This window comes from Pinus tabuliformis, chromosome 9 (genome assembly GCF_031772625.1).
Source record: "Pinus tabuliformis cultivar Carrire ecotype Pingquan chromosome 9, CPIR1, whole genome shotgun sequence".
NCBI classification, from domain to species: domain Eukaryota; kingdom Viridiplantae; phylum Streptophyta; class Pinopsida; order Pinales; family Pinaceae; genus Pinus; species Pinus tabuliformis.
The window spans coordinates 422,754,663-422,771,705 of NC_142307.1; the positions used below are offsets into that span (position 1 = coordinate 422,754,663).

The 17,043-nt window shown below is 38.4% G+C and overlaps 1 long non-coding RNA gene across 1 annotated transcript; it reads right to left on the reverse strand.

Annotated features, from left to right (window-relative positions):
* Positions 1–2,602: 2,602 nt before the first annotated feature.
* LOC149148951 (uncharacterized) lies at positions 2,603–3,158 on the reverse strand. Its single transcript, XR_016263428.1, has 2 exons — positions 3,098–3,158; positions 2,603–2,978 (listed from the first exon to the last, which is right to left on the reverse strand). It is a non-coding gene; the product is annotated as an uncharacterized LOC149148951 (long non-coding RNA).
* Between the last annotated feature and the right edge of the window lie 13,885 nt (positions 3,159–17,043).

Sequence of the window (17,043 nt, forward strand, 5' to 3'; positions counted from 1 at the left end):
CAATGGCAACATGGATGGAGATCAAAACACTGATCTTCCATATGACCGGCTCTTTGACAATGAGAGCACTTTGATTGGACTTCAACTTTAGGTTGCGTGCAATTCTGTTTGTCGGAAACTTTTGCAGAACCTGCTGAGGTGAGTGGTTCAAGAAATCCTGCACTCACAAACTTAATTGGCTTGGAATAATCTGGGATTTGTAAGTTGGAGTCATCAGGGACATATCCTAAGCCACGTTTATTCTTGTTATTTTGAATTTCTTCCCAGGTCTTGATGATGGGTTTGGAAGAAATTTGAATTTGATCATGAACAACTTCGACACTTGAAGTTGTTGGGATGAATGACTTATCATCTGGATGGTTCAAAGACTTTTCTTGCAATTCATTCCTTTGAAGTTGGGACTCAAGCTGAAGAAACTCAATGGTTTCATGCGTTTGCTGTAGATGCCGTGAAATATCAACAAGAGTTTCTTTGCTGACGTGCACCATGTCTTCATCACTGGAGATGATCAAACTGTGAAGAATGTTTAACAACTGAATATGCTGCGCCATCTGAACTTGCTCACTTGAATTCAGGCTCTCTTGTTGTAGATGTCGTGCTTTGAACTATTGCACTTGATTTTGTTACTTGAATGACAGGCTCGCTTGCTATGGAACTTGAATGGCACGCTCGCTTGATGACGATCGCGTTTGTGTGAACGCTCACTTGAATGAATAGCCACGCTCGCTTGATGACGAACTCAACTTGTTAGAGTTGAACTTGTTTTGGTTGCTGTGATAGTTCTTTCAAGGAGTTAAAACTCATGGACTCACTTGAATGTGCTTTAAAGGAAGGGTGTCGAACACTGTCGAAAATGCACCCAAAAAAGCTTACAATGGTTTGAATGACTCACATAAAACAAGGAATTCACTTGTCTTAAGTTGACTAAGTTGAAGAGAATTGATGTGCTTGACTTCTGATCAAATCAAAACATGGGTGTCGGTTTCAACCGAGAATGCACCCGTACATTGCAATGTAATTGGAATTTGATTCACAAGTTCTTAAATTTGTTTGCAAGAATGTTGATGTAGACTTTGCTTTGAAATGCTTTAACTTGATTAAGTGAAGTTGCTTGTTGATGTAGAATGTTGATGTTGACAATCTATGATTATGAGTTGTATTTGCACAGATGCAAGTGTCGAGTTCAATTGTCCTTCCTTGACGCTATTCTTTTACAAGTGTTGTGCTTGCTTGCATTGAACTTTATGTGTGTGGTAAATGCGATCATTTATGTGTCAAAACTAGACACAAATCATAAGCAACAACATGAAGCCATAAAAACACTCGCCATCACAAATACACAGGGTGTACCTAAGATCCCCTTATTCAATTTCGGGCGGATCTAGGACACAATCACCACAAAAAAAATGATTTTTTATTAAACTTTAGATTACATAATCTTCAATTTCTCAAGCAATGAGAATGTCAAGCTCACAAATGCTTGAAGCAACTTGTCTTCAAAAAGTGCCTCTTATGACTTCAAATATGGCTAAATGAAATTCACCTTACCATTCCACAAATCATCAACCTTATTCACCCTTATGACTCCCAAATAAAAATTATGTTATCCATTCTTTATCTCTCCCCAAAAACACTATAATTAAAAAATACACTTTTCGATTTCAATTTCAGCTCGGCTTAACTTTCACTCAACCTTCTGCCAAGCACCCAATATGTAGAAAAAACAGCGTAATCCCAAAACAATAAAGATAGAAACAAAACTCCTAGTCCTGCTGTCTGCTGAATTTGTTTTCGACCTCATCTTGTATCTCAAATTTGAAGCCGGAGAGCAGTTCAGAAAATCTTCCTAACGTAAGTTCTGATGCAGCGTGCCGTGGACACTTGAAATAATAGAAACCCAGTGAATGATAAGAGCTTATAAATAGGAAACAGAAATCATGGGTGGAATGCAGTCCATTAAAGGAAATTAATGTGAATGGGCAGTATCAGACATATATACGCAATGTCATAGACTGGCCCTGTCTTCGATGGCAGACCAGATGAAATGAAAAATACAGCTACAAACCAGGATCAAAATCAAAAGCAACAAAATATATGCAACAATAGAAAAAGAAAATTGAAAAAGTATCTGGCTCTATGGGGGTGGTTGCCAATCTTAAGCATGCGGATGATTATTCCCATAACAGATCCTTGAGAGGAAGTTCTCCAGTCGGTTTTTGGATGTACCACACAAGTATTTGCGCTTCTGTTGGTTGGTTGCTTCAGGTATGCATTTGTCTTCTGTTATCGACCAACAACTGATATATTTTTCTTAGAAATTCCAGTCTTCAGAATACATACAAACAGCGCTAGTTTTATGACCTTGTCCTGCAATTCAACCTATTTTCTACCCAACGAATGCTACAAGATATACAACATGTAACCAATTCGGTCCTCAGAATGCGGCTCCAACGCAAAGAATAAAATCTACCTCCTTCGTTCAAGCAATATTTCCGTCTTCCACGGATGCTCGGATATCTTCAATACGCACTGCAGTGCCAGACAATGTAGACAATACAAGGCGCTGACGAAAATGTTGTGTGCCACGCAGCTGTAAGGTAGACGCTTTCACCATATTCACCTAAGCTGATGTTCCTTGAATCGTGATCTAGAACTCCTTGATTTCAGTAGGTTATAAAGTTCATCAAAACCTGCTACCAGCCGAGTAGTATGAAGCCAGCAGCTGAACACCAAGTAGCAAGGTGGGGTTCAATCCAGAAAATTCTAGCTGATACCGCTGAGGAAGTAGTTATTGCCTCTAACCAATATTACCCCTAAGGAGTGACATCAACTGCTGGTGATTTTTCTCCTTGACGATGAACGACTCATCTGAACAATGGGCTGAGCCCTTTGCAACTACAGACTGACAAACTTCTTCTTGAAAGCGTGAATCTCCTTACGATTTTCCAACAGCGGCCTCAATTTTCAATAAAAAAATTCTGCAACAGATTTTTCAGGCAAACAGCGGCCTCGATTATTACAATTTAGTCCTTTCTAAAAATATGTTTCAAATCTTGAAGAGAAATCTGGAATAAAATACAGAGGTCGTGTGAAATACTGTGTGTCCACTGTCAAAATCCTGGGTGGTGGGTAGCACAAGTGCGCTCAACCCGAAACACAGGAAGGAGGATGCTAACGGTAGGCGGCCATGGATGCGTTTAAATCTGAAACGCTACCCCTTTTATTTGAGAAAGCATACAGATCAATATATAAACTCGACAATTCGGATCAACTCACTCTCCATTGCTGCACAGATTTATAGTCTCTCCACCATGGCTCTGATACCACATATTGAAAATGAAACTAACTCAAACAAATTACAGAAAAACACATATAAAAATCAGAGACACAATATTGACGGAAAAAGGCTGAAGCCTCATGTATTCTTTCTCTCTCATTCTTACACAAATAATTGAATATAGTGTTACAAATAAATAGATGAGAGACAGTGTTCTCAAGATAGTGCGTGCTATCTTAGACACCTTTGGTTGAGATAATTTCTCCTTTGGTTGAGATAATTTCTCACCAGACACACCAATATAGGAGTTACCTAAACTAACTCCTATCTTAGAGGAACAACCCAAGAGTTAGGCACAAATTCCTAACTTGGAATATTTAATTAATTAATTTATTTTTGGATTTATTATTGTTTTATGAGAGAGTCTAACATAACTAGGGTTCAATATGTCCGCAAGGTAGTAAAGAGAAGCAAGTGCCAGTCCAATTTATGGAACCCTATCATACGTAGAAGCATAGTCTTAATAATTTTGTTGATATCCTCAGCTTGTCCGTTAGCCTGAGGATAATAGGGAGTGGAATTTTCATGTGAAAGTCCTAATTTGGAAGCTAATTCGATCATCATATGGTTCTGAAAATGCTTCTCGTGATATGTAAATATTTCTTGTGGAACACCAAACCATACAATAACTCAATTAAAGAAAAATTATGCAGTCATTTCGCCAGTGTTGTTAAATGTAGGCATTGCTTCAGTCCACTTAGTAAAGTAGTGAACAACGATAATGATATAGCCATGCCCCTCGGCCGAGTGAGTGTTACATGTCATAAATTCAATACCCCATTTTGCAAAGGGACCAACGATGAGAACAAGATGCAATGGAGTAGGCAGAGAACATATTTTACGATCATAGATCTGGCACACATGACACTTCTGGACTGCGAAGTTACAGTCGTGGAAAATGGTGGGACAAAAGTAACCAGCGTGTAAGATATTTTGCGTGGTAGCGTAGCCAGATAAATGTCTGCCGCATGCCCCCAAGTGGCATTCATTGAGGACTTTCTAAGCCTCCTAAAGAGTGAGGCACCTTCGTAAAACCGTATTGATACCACGACAGTAATGGGTGTCGCCAATAATCACGTAATGTCGGTAATGGTATCAGATACATCGTTGCTCTGAGCGAGAGGTATTAGGTCAAAAATTCTGGGTTTGGAGATAGATGAGATAATTTCCATACCATGGGTTAGATGATGGGATCAGAAACAATGAATCGTGAGGGATGGAATCTTCAGATGTCTATTCAACATCAAGGGAAGGAAGATCTCACATTAGCTCGACAAAAAATAAGGATTTCTTCGACTTGGCTTCGATGAATTCCATGTCAAACTGTTGGAGAATAATGATCCACTTAGATTATTCTCCCTCCAGCAATTGACGTGAAAATATGTATGTCATAGGGTTTAAATCCCAAATGACCGTAGTTTTCCAAAGCAAGATGTATATGCAAAATCTCTGGACGGCTTAAACGACCGCCAAAGCTAACCTTTCTACATGAGTATACTGGATCTCGGTATCATTGAGGTTCTGACTCAGATAATAAATGGGATTTTCAGTACCCATATTGTCTTCTTGGACCAACACCATAGCTATAGTAGGGATGGCGACAACAAGATACAAGAAATAGTCGAGTTGATATTTAGGGGGATATAGGAGAGATGCAGGAACCAATACATCTTTCAAGACATCAAACACTTTCTGTGTAGCGTCATCCAATGGAATGGGATCCCTTTCTTCAGTAAGCGAGTAAATCCTTTGGTCAATTTTGCGTAGTTAGGGATGAACCTCCTCAAGAAGTTAGCTTTCCCTTGGAGTCTTTATAACTGAATGAAGGAAGAAGTTGCAGGCAATTAAATGATTTCTTGGACTTTCAAAGCATTAATACGAATTCCTTGTTTCGAAATAACAAAACCAAGGAGTTGACCAGAATCGACATAGAACACACATTTGTGCTGATTAAGTTGAATGTTATAAGGTCTACAACGGAGGAAAATGACCCGTAAATGCATGGGGTGATCAACCCAATGCTTGGAGTGAGCTGGGAGATCGTCCAAATAGGGATGCACGATATACTTGATGTCGTGGAAAGTGTAATCCATCGCATGTTGAAACCCGCCCCCACATTATTTAAACCAAAAGGTAACTTTATATAAGTAAAAGTACCCCAGGTACAAATAAATGCAGCTTTAGGTTGGTTCATCCGGAGAATGCTGATTTGATTATAGCTTGAGAATCCATCCATGAATATCGCAGTGAGTGCAGTCATCAAAAATCTGGTCAATAAACGGGGTCAGGTAGTTGTCTTTTGGACAAGCACGATTTACGTCCCAATAATTGACACATACTCAGATCGTGCCATGTTTCTTCACGATAGGGACAACGTTCGATACCCAATCAGTTAAAGGAACGGGGTATATGAAACTAGCCTGAAGAAGCTTTTCGATTTTAGCTTTTATCTTAGCAACCTTCTTGGGATGGACCAGACAAAGGTGCTATCGAATGGGTTTGGCATCAGGATATGTCTTAATTTCACGTACCATTATATTTGGGTCGATACTTGATGTTTCTTCATATGTGCAGGAAAAAGACATCTCTGAACTCACGAAAAAGGGCTCGATAAATATCAATTTCAAATGAAGAGTAAGATACTTTGAGGTATAAATTTTTTATTATTCCTAGTTTAATCGAAATATCGAGAGGAATCATTTCTTTGATATTTGAAAGGTTATTTTCAGAGTCGATCTCATGAATGGAGACAAAAATTGTAAAGGGTTTGATAGAATTAGGTAGGTACACACCAATGAGATTATCTTCAATGGTATCCGGGAAGGAGAAATAATGGTGCATCGTCTAACATCATGATATCCATGATGCTTTCATCGGTAGAGAATATAAGCAAGGAAGGATTAGAGGGCATGCCATAGTCCAGTGATTAATATACCCAATTCATCGAAGAAAACATATGGGTCGCACAACCCAAATAGATGGCTTTGTAATCTTGCTCAATGAGGCTAAGTGGCATTTAGTTGCCAAAAATTTTGATGTTAGTTTCATTAGGTACAATCCATGGATCAACCATGATCGTAGAGGATGATATCATGTTGATATAGGCAACCGAAGGAAGGAGTTGGAAAGGAGAGGAGGAGGGAGAGAAAACGTTCCCATAACCGATGAGTCCTTCAACAATCCAACTCTGACATGTTTATAGGAATATAGGGTTCCCCGACAAGAAGGACACTTCCAGTAACATTGGAATTAGAGGCAAAAAAGGTGAGTTGATCTATGACCATGATCTCGCCTTTATGAGGAAAGGCGATCATTTGGAAGTAGTTCGAAACGATGAAATCGATAGCATAAACCCATGAACATCCCAGTAGAATATTATAATAAAGAGGTTTGTCAATAAATTCTACTTCAACGGAGAAGGCTTTGCCCCTAGTTCCACTTGGAGTGAATTTAGAATCCCACAAGGTTTATATGTCCTTCCATCAAAGGATTTTAATGTGGTGGTCGATTGACTCAATTGGGGTGAACCAATCGCTTTCCATCAAGATAAAGGCATGATGCAATTTGAGGCTCCCTTGTCCACAATAGAATGATGAATGTTCTTACCATGGACAATGACCTAAATCATAAAATCTAACTGAGTTGGAAGTCGATGGGTATAGTTTTCATGAGAGAAAACCACTAGGTTGGAATTCGACAGATCCACACATCTGAGAGCTGACAACAAGGCCTTTTTTTGGGTGGAGAAGTTTTGAAACTCCTAAAGAGTTGACATAGCTAATGGAGACTAAGCCAAGTCTTCAACTACGTTGTAATTTTAAGCAGCTCTTAAACAATGGTTGAAAGTAGACTTATGGATAACACCCTTTGGAGGCTTGATAGTCAATTCTGTAGGAACCGGAGGTGGAAAAAGATTAGATGAGGGTGGTGTCGAACTAGCAGATTGATCAATAGCCTGACCATTCGGTGGATTCACATTACCATAGTCCTTGTTCCGAGTGGCCACCATGACATCAGATTTCAGCGTTGAGGAGGAAAACATCAAAATTATGTTAGAGGAAGAAGCGTCCCAGACAACCATATGAGTCTCCTGATTGTGAAACAGGTCAGTCAACACAACGAAAGAAGTGGATGATTTAAGAAACCGATTCACTTCAGTGTGGTTCAGACAATCACTTGTAAAGTGATCCACAATACAAATCAATCATGGGTATCGAGGATTTCATTTCTCATCTGAGGAAGAATTTTTTTATTTATCTTGCAGTGAGGAATATTTATTTTTCTTGCCTTTACCTTTCTTCTTGCTTCCAGGTTTCTATTGAGACTTTCCTTTATTAGATGAAAAAAAAATTATCTCGGAAGCAGAAGCCTCAGGAGGATGGGATTGAGGATTTTGTGCAAGAGTGGTGAGGGTAATACTAGATGGTTTACTCATCAACTGCGAACTGGCAGAACGTATAATGCCATCGGCAACATGAGATTCCTTACCAGGTGGAGGAGGAACAATATTTGAAAGTTTCAGAGAATTTGGTATCTTAGCATAGAGCGTGCCCGATTGTGTATAAACCATATCTAAATATTGAGCATGAGAAATAACTTGATCTTCGGTCATGACTCCACCTTTGGCCACATCTTCTGTTATGGTATCTAACAGATATTTGACAAACCATTCCACTAAAAACTAATTGGGAACATAAGTCTTGACCACTAGACGACGAATTCTCCACTCATGAATGTGATCTGAAGTATGAGTAGAGTCTGAGTGTTTGAAGTTAGTCAATAGATTCGTTCCAGTTTCATATCTAATGGGTAACTGGAAATTCATGAGGAACGTAGTGGCTAAAGTGTTGAAGTCGTGAAACGACGCTCTAGGTAACTCAATATAGAATTTAGCTATGGTACCTGTAAGCGTTCGTTGGAAAAGAGAAGGTTGAATGGAATCATCATTAAGGGAGTTGGATGAACACCATAGATGATATGTCATAACATGCATCGATGGGTCTTCTCCAGGATTCCCATTGAATTTTGGGATATCAGAAGGAAACTTAGTGGGAATAATTGGCCACCACAGCGAATGAGCAACGGGGTTGTTAGTAAGCCGAGTTAAATCTGATAATTCAAGAGTAGCCACAAAAGGAAACTATCGATTAAAGTCCAGAGGCGAATGACCTGGATATGAAGGGATAGCCTGGGCAACAGGAACTTGTGTTGTCGGGTAAGGTGGGTTCTGGTAATAAGGAACCTGGTTACTAGAAAATGGAGGATTTTGATAGCCAACATACAAGTGAGTTTGTTGCCCAGCCCCAGGATGACGATAAAGTTGCTGGAATGGTTGGGTTTGGATTTGTTGGCCTTGAAAAGGAACTTGATGTGATCCATATTGTTTCCCGATAGGGGTTTGCATTGCCCCCTGGTATGGGTTCGATTGAGATTGTGTCAAATTTTGAAGAATTTGACCTATTGAAACTTGAGGAGTACCTTGCGTAAGCGATTGAGAAGGTGAGGGACCTTGTACAGGTTGATTAATCGGGATCCGAGGGGAACCAGACACCATTGGAATAGGCTGTAAAGGTTGGCTCACATGTATTTGAGCTTGTTGAGGTGTTGAGGGATAGGTAGGAATTTGTGATGAATACAGTACAATTTGAGGATTCAATAATCAATCCCAAAAAGAACCATGTTGAACAAATAAATTAGGTTTCCAAACATTGGTAGCATTTCCAAGATAAGGAGGAGTATTACTAGGCAGGTTTCCATATTGAGGTATACCAACAACAGGTTTCCCCCCTTCGATAGGAGGAGGGGATGATGGAGGCAACTACGATATAGATGGAGGATACCCAACATAAGGAAGGTTGGGTTGTCGAGGGTATCTTTGTCCACTGGCATAAGGGCCAACCTGCTGCTTTATTGTAGGTGTAGGTGGAGGAAGAGGAGAAAAATATGTGGCATTCGTAAGAGAAGTACCATATTTTATTCCCGAATTAGATGACATGGGATAGGTCCAAGGACCGAAAGCCACACCGTAAAAGGTATCAGATAATGAATGAGTTTCTGGTGATGTTACAAACACAGACGAGGAAGTGACACTTGACATCTTAACCATAGTGAAGGACACAGGCTGGGAGTTTGAATCAGTTCTAGTCATGGTTAACAATCCCAATGAAGATTGTCGCAAGAGATCCATGGTTAGGCCCATAGAATCAGGTAAATGAGATTGTGTCTAAGGTTGAAGAGATGGAAGAGGATTGGTTTGGTAAAAATAAAGTCCTTTCCAATGAACATGAGTAGAAGGACGAGGCTCTTCTTGAGGGATCTCTTCAATACCCACAAGTCCATATGGAAGAGGTTCACCATCAGGCCCAAGATATATTGGTTCTGTCTGAGACAAAGGAAGAGAAGAGGAAGGTCCCAAAGAATCAAGTGAAGATGGTTGAGGATCCTTAGGTTCAACAACCTCAGGAAAAAAAGTTTCTGACTCAAGGAGATCATATTCAATGACCTCACGTAACAAAGTTTCAGGGACTTCTTTTTCAATTATGTCATTGTCACCAACCAGAATAGATGTAATCTCGGGTTTGAAAATCAAATGGATAGATGATTTTGGTTGATCGATATCAAGAGGAGGGCCATAAGTATTTTGTGATGTTCCTGATTCGGTAGTTTTCATTTTGCTAATTCTTTGGACGATGGTTAGGAGTAGCCTCTAGAGGAAGAGGAGGCTTATTTTTCATTCTATGTGAATGAGGAGGGGGATTTTGTTCTTCCTTGTTGGATAATAAATTTTATTAACACAAAAAGAAATAAATAAAAAAGAGGATAATCTAGGCATAAAGGATTAATAAGAAACCATGAACTGCAATGTACACCTTCGAAAACCAAGGACTTAATGTATGGTAGCCAATCTCCCCGAATGTTTTGTTCAGTGTATCACGGTATACAAGGTGACAAATTCGGTTACCTATGGATGGATAGAAACCTATTTGAGACTCCAAAAATATACATGACGGTACGTGGGAGTGCAGTCTGTAGAGTGTTGTGTAATGCGTAACCGTTCGATGAGAGAAGTGCCATATACTTTACATGTGTGGAGTGCCACCAATATACTTGAAGGTACGTAGAGTACAATCCTATACACTCACATACATGGAACAAGATTTCATCCCTGGGATGCAACTCTGGAAAACAACGACAAATCCTACATTTAACGACGTCGGAACACGTCTCTAGCCTAGACCTCTAGATGTTTGTGTTAATGTTACAAATTATCTTTAGGTTGATTCAATAAATTTTACTATTCACCTTTGATTATGTTTCAATTTTGGGGTTCACCATGAATGTCACTTGAATATCCTAAAATGAAAATCTAGCATGAGAAAAAAAAGTCTGTTCTCTTTCAATGAAAATCTAGCTAAGGAAGGGAAGAAACAATCGAGATGAAATACGCAATATGCAGAAAACAAGATGAAAGATGAAGTTTCCCTTTCCGATGCAACTGTTCCTATGCTAATGCACATGCAAAACCCTAAATGGCAATGCAAAATTTTTCTTTTCACCACACTAAACTTTCAAAATGAAGAAAACTAAGATGTAAATGTGCAATTACTGATTCAATTGCACTTTTTAGAATGAGGACTAAAACAGAAATTCATCTAAGAGATCAACAATCAAACAAAATCAAATTGTAAGTGCCCAAATGATAAGAACAAAGAAAAATTAAAACCAGTTCTTACCAAAGGCAAACAACACAAATGAAAACCAAATGGAGGCGTTAGAGAGACCATAGGACACTCAAGACTCAGGGAAGTTCAGCTGGAAGTAGGGTGACCAAAGAGAGGCTTAAGGACCAAGGCAAAATTTATGAAAAAAAGGGGTCAACGTTGGTGCAGAAGAGGCACCAGTGCGTTTTAACGTTAGTACAGAGTGGGCCAGGGTGAGGTGCAAGCTCTGTCAAAGGCACAGGGGGTGCTTTAGGCCTGGGAAAGAGGATTCTGACACAAAATTTGCAAAAGAGGCTCATTGAAACCACTTCCTAGGTTTGTTCTTTGTTGGATGATACAATAAAGGTCTGTCAAGGAGGTAATAAAACACAATGGATAAGGAAACCACCAAGGGAATACTCTGTTCCCCAGTATGGTCGCTAATATGGTATATGAGATTTACGATTGCAGACAAAAGTATCTCCCCTAGGTTGGTGGCTCACCTAGATGATGTAGTGAGGCCTACCTAGAATCCTTCGCACACTTCGCTCTTTATTTAGCTTGGAAGCTCCAATTCTAGCTTCAAATGCCAAAATTATAACTTCCACAGTTAGATAACACAAGACAAGAAACTACGAGATCTATGTAGTATCATCTAAGTACTTTATTCAATAGATCAACATGGTATTGAAATATATGAAATAACAACATCACATATAGGAAAATAATGAATTATTCTCATTATTATAAATGGAAGGAGATTACAATCATAAGTAGTAGTTGATCTTGTAGAAGAGCTTCTCCAAGTTGTTGACTTGTCCTTTCCTTATCACAATATGCAGCTCCAATCACCCTAAATGCATGAGATGATGACCACTCACTATAGCAGCATAAGGGAAAAATCATTCTCCAAAACCCAACTGCCAACCACATAGAAGGATGGGAATATATATAGAAGTAGGGTAAGTTGGGAGTTCTTATCTAATTACCAATCTAGGGTTTGAGATCCACCTTTGATAGAGGGATAGGATCAAAGGATAAGTGGTGAAAAATCCAAAGTAGGGAAGATAAGATCCGAATGCTTTATCCAATGTAAGTAGTTGAAACAACTTTCGGAAACTCCTACAAGGGGAAGCTTTTAGAATCCTGATCATTCTCTCAAATTTCTGGAACCAACACAGGTGCAAAGGGGAGTTTTTAGGTCCCTATAATACTAGTGTATTCCCTCATTGTTATTGTTAGTGTAGCCCCCTTATTTTTATTGGTGTGCCCATGTTGTCCCCATATTATTATTAGTGTGCCCCATAGAATCCTACTATTTTTTTGTTGTGCCCTTACATTATTATTGTTATGTCAGCTCTGATTATATTGTGACCCCTTAGACTCCTATATATAGAAAGGAGGTTTTGTCATTTGAATAATACAAGAATTGTTCATTTATGTAATGTAAAGAAGGTTTTCCCCTCGAAGAGAATAATTTTTAAGCTGTTGATATATCTATTTGTGAGCTGGTTGCGTAATAGTTGGTATCAGAGGTTTGGAATCTAGGGTTTCACTACTTCAAACAGGTCATCGTGGAATTTTTGCTATAACTTTTTTTCTACGAAGCTTCAAAAGTTGAAATTGAAACCTCTTGGAGCCGAAATCTTGATGAACCTTGTGTATGATCAAGAAATAGAATTGGTGCCATTTTAATGCAAGAAGGAAGACCCATTGCTTTTGAAAGTCGTCGAATCAAAGGAAAGTATTTGCACAAAGCTATATGAGAAGGAAATGTTGGCAATACTACATACGCTTAAGAAATAGCGACCTTACCTAATGGGAAGACACTTCAAGGTAAAAGCGGATCATGATAGTCTTAAATATTTTTTATAACAAAGTTTATATTCAGAAGAGCAACAAAAATGGGTCACAAAGATGTTGGGTTATGAATTTGAAACCATCTACAAAAAAGGGTAGCAAAATGTTGTTGCTAATGCACTCTCAAGAGAGTATGAGGATGTGGAAGCATTGATTTGTGCCATTTATATTATCCAACCAGATTGGATAACCGAAGCAAGGGATGAATGGAAAAATGACGAAGAAGTGTGGGCACTCATTCAAAAGTTGCAACAAGATCCCAGTACATCTGATACATGTAGCTGGAAAAATGATTCATTATGGTACAAAGATCGCTTATATGTTTGTAAGAATTCCCAACTCAAACAAAATATTCTTTTGGAATTTCACAACTCTCCCTTAGAAGGGCACTCAGGATTTTTAAAAACTTACCACAGGGTTAAGAAATAATTTTTTTGGGATGGCCTTAAATCTGATATTCAAAAGTTTGTGGCGAAATGTTTGGTTTTCCAACAAAATAAAGTTGAGACAATTAAGACCCCGGTCTGTTACAACCTTTATCCTTTCCAAATCAACGTTGGGAGGAGGTTCAATGGATTTTATCTCAGGTTTACCCAAGTCCAAAGGAAAGAGTGTCATCATGGTGGTAGTTTATAGAATTACCAAATATGCACATTTTTGTGCATTATCTCATCCATTTAAAGGTAGTACAATTGCTACTGCATTTATGGAAATAATTCAAAAGCTACATGGAAACCCAAAGATTATTTTAAGCGACAAAGATCCCATTTTCACCGGAAACTTTCTGACGGAATTATTCTCTTGTTTGGGTACTCAATTAGATCATAGCTCATCTTATCATCCTCAATCTGATGGGAAAAATGGGAGTGAACAAATGTTTGGAAGGATATCTTCGTTGCTTTGTATCTGACAAATAGACACAATGGGTCAAATGGTTACCTATGCCTGAATGGTGGTATAACACTTCCTTCCATACTGCAGTAAAAATGACCCCATTTATGGCACTATATAGATATTGTCCACTATCCATCACATCATATTTAAGAGAAAATTGTAAGGTTAAAGCAGTGGAAGATCACATCGAGCATCAAGAACAAGTTATCGTACTCTTAAAGGATAACCTCACTTTGGCATAGAATAGAATGAAACAACAGGAAGATAAACATCGCAGCGAAAGAAGTTTTGATGTAGGAGACTGGGTATTTCTACGACTACAACCATACAAAAAAATTTCCCTCAAGCAAGCTAAGAAGGATAATAAATTATCACTAAATTATTATAGGTCGTACAAGGCATTGCAAAATATTGGTACTATGGCATACAAATTGGAGCTTCCTGCATCCTCCCGAGTGCACTTAGTTTTCCATGTTTCATGCTTAAAGAAGGTTATAGGTGACAAGCTCCTAGTACAAATAATATTTCCAGAAATTGACGAGGAAGGACAAGTCATATTGGAACTTGAAGCAGTCACGAAAACAAGAACTCGACATCTACAAAATCGATCAATTTCAAAGTATCTCATCAAGTGGAAGAACTTACCCGCTAAATATTCCACATGGGAGGATGAGAATTTTATACATAAGCATCCAGAACTACTCAAGCATTGAGGACACCACTTTTTTGAAGGAGAGGGGCATGTTAGGTCACTATAATACTAGTGTATTCCCTCATTGTTATTGTTAGTGTAACCCCCTTATTGTTATTGTTGTGCCCATGTTGTCCCCATATTGTTACTAGTGTGCTCCATAGAAGCCCACTATTGTTATTGTTGTGCCCTTACATTATTATTGTTATGTTGGCTCTGATTATATTGTGACCCCTTAGACTCCTATATATAGAAAGGAAGTTTTGTCATTTGAATCATCCAGGAATTGTTCATTTATGTAATGTAAAATAGGTTTCCACCTCAAAGAGGATAATTTTTAAGTTGTTAATCTATCTATTTGCGAGTTGGTTGCATAATAGGAGAAACCTTCTAGTGACCAACACAGGCCACAGTGGAGCAACCTGTAGATGATCGCACCCGAGTAGGCATATAAGAAGTGTTGTTCCTCAAACTAGCTTAGATGAAGCAGCTTAGGGTTGAAATTCTAGGGGATGAAGGGAACATGCTTAGGTTTTTGTGAAAGATGGTGACAAGGGGGAATATGATGTTGATTGATCTCATTAGGAGGCTCACTGACCGAATGTAACAAAATGGCCTATAACAGGTTCCAAATCTCATTCTCTTAAACAATGTTATTACCCTATCAAATTTGCACTCAATTGTGAACTTTGTTGTATTGTCATAATTTCTCTTGTATTTACATTGTTTAGATATATTGTCTCCTAAACCCTTCATCCACCCAAATAATTTCTCAAAAGGTATTTCTTTAGCTTGGCTTAGATTTTATTTACAGCGGTAGTTTTCTTTAGACTGTCTACAACATTGTCCTATATCCACATCTTAGTCTTTCAAATTCAATGTTGGGTGTGGAGCTTGATTATCTTCCTTATTGTTCAGAGGTTTTTTGTTTCACCTGCCTTGGATCCTTGTTCCTAACCGGGCAGAAACATGGTTCATTTAATCATCGTTAGGGGGGTCCAGGGGGGCGACGATGACTTTTATGATCCCCTCACACCCGGTGGGGGTTCGGGGGCAGCGCCCCCGAAGTTAAAAATAAATAAATAATTTCCTTGTAAAATATTAAAATTTCATAGTCAATCTAGGTTGTTCATTAGGTGGATGATATGACGGTAGAAGTTATGTTATTTTAGGGTTTTTTTCCTTACAAGGAAACTCACAGTTTATATGAAGGAATTGTATTGCGGATGTGGATTATTATTCTGAGAGAGAGAGAAAGGAGGTTGTGTGAGAGTGAAGAGGAAATTACAACGGATCTATCGTAGGTTGCATCTCTTCATTTTGCTGGATAATATAAAAGGAAGGATTGGTTGTTTCTCCATGGATGTGGCCCAAATTAGGTGAACCACGTATGTATGTGTCTCTCTTGTTTATGCATTTCTATATTTGTGTTTCTGCAATATTTTATATGTTTTAATGCTCCGTTAATTAATTTATAACAATTGGTATCAAAATCGAAGGTCTATTTGAATGATAAAATTGCAGAAGAGAAGGGTTCTTGGTTCGAGTGGGAGAAATGGCAGAAGATGGTAGGTTTATGGTTGAGAAATTTAACGGCCAAAACTACCAGTTGTGGAAGATGAAAATGGAAGATTATCTATATCATAAAACTATATACCTACCATTGAGTGGAAAATCAAATAAGCTGACGAGTATGACAAACGAAGAATAGGGCCTTCTTGAAAAAAAGGCACTAGGAACAATATTGTTGTGTCTGACAGCGTCAGTGGCATTCAACATTTCAAAGGAAACGATAACATAAAGTTTAATGACGACATTAGCCAAACTATATGAAAAACCCTCAGACCCAAATAAGGTATTTCTTATGAAGCATGTATATAATATGAAGATGTCAGAAGGTGGATTTGTTTCTAATCATTTAAATGAATTTAACACGGTTACCAGTTAGTTAAGTTCTATAGGGGTAAATTTTGATGATGAAGTTAGGTCTATGTTATTTCTGTGCTCATTTCCAGAAAGTTGGAATGGCATAGTTATGGCTATTAGTAACTCTATCTATGGATCTAGTACTTTAAAGTTTGATGATGTTGTTGGTGCCATCCTTAGCGAGGAAATGTGACAAAAAATCTCTAGTGAGACATCAGGTAATGCTTTGACTCCAAAGACTAGTGGAAGAAAAATGGAAAGCGGAAGGAGCCCAGGAAATCATAGTAAGTCAAGAGAAGGCAAATCCAAATCCTAGATCAGGGATAGTATGCTGGAAATGTGGGAAGAAAAGACACCTGAAGAAAGACTGCAAATCTCCGAAGGGAAAAAAAGGAGATGGAAAACAAGAGAACAATCATGAAGCAAATGTGATAAGTGATGTGTTGCAAGATTCTTTAATTCTTTCATTAAATAATACTATTGATGCTTGGGTGGTAGATTCAGGGGCCTCATTCCATGCCACACCTGATAGGAAACATTTTCATGACTATGTTCAAGGATATTTTGGACATGTTCATATGGGTGATGATAAACCCTGAAAAATTGTTGCAATTGGTAAGGTTTTTATAAAGAAA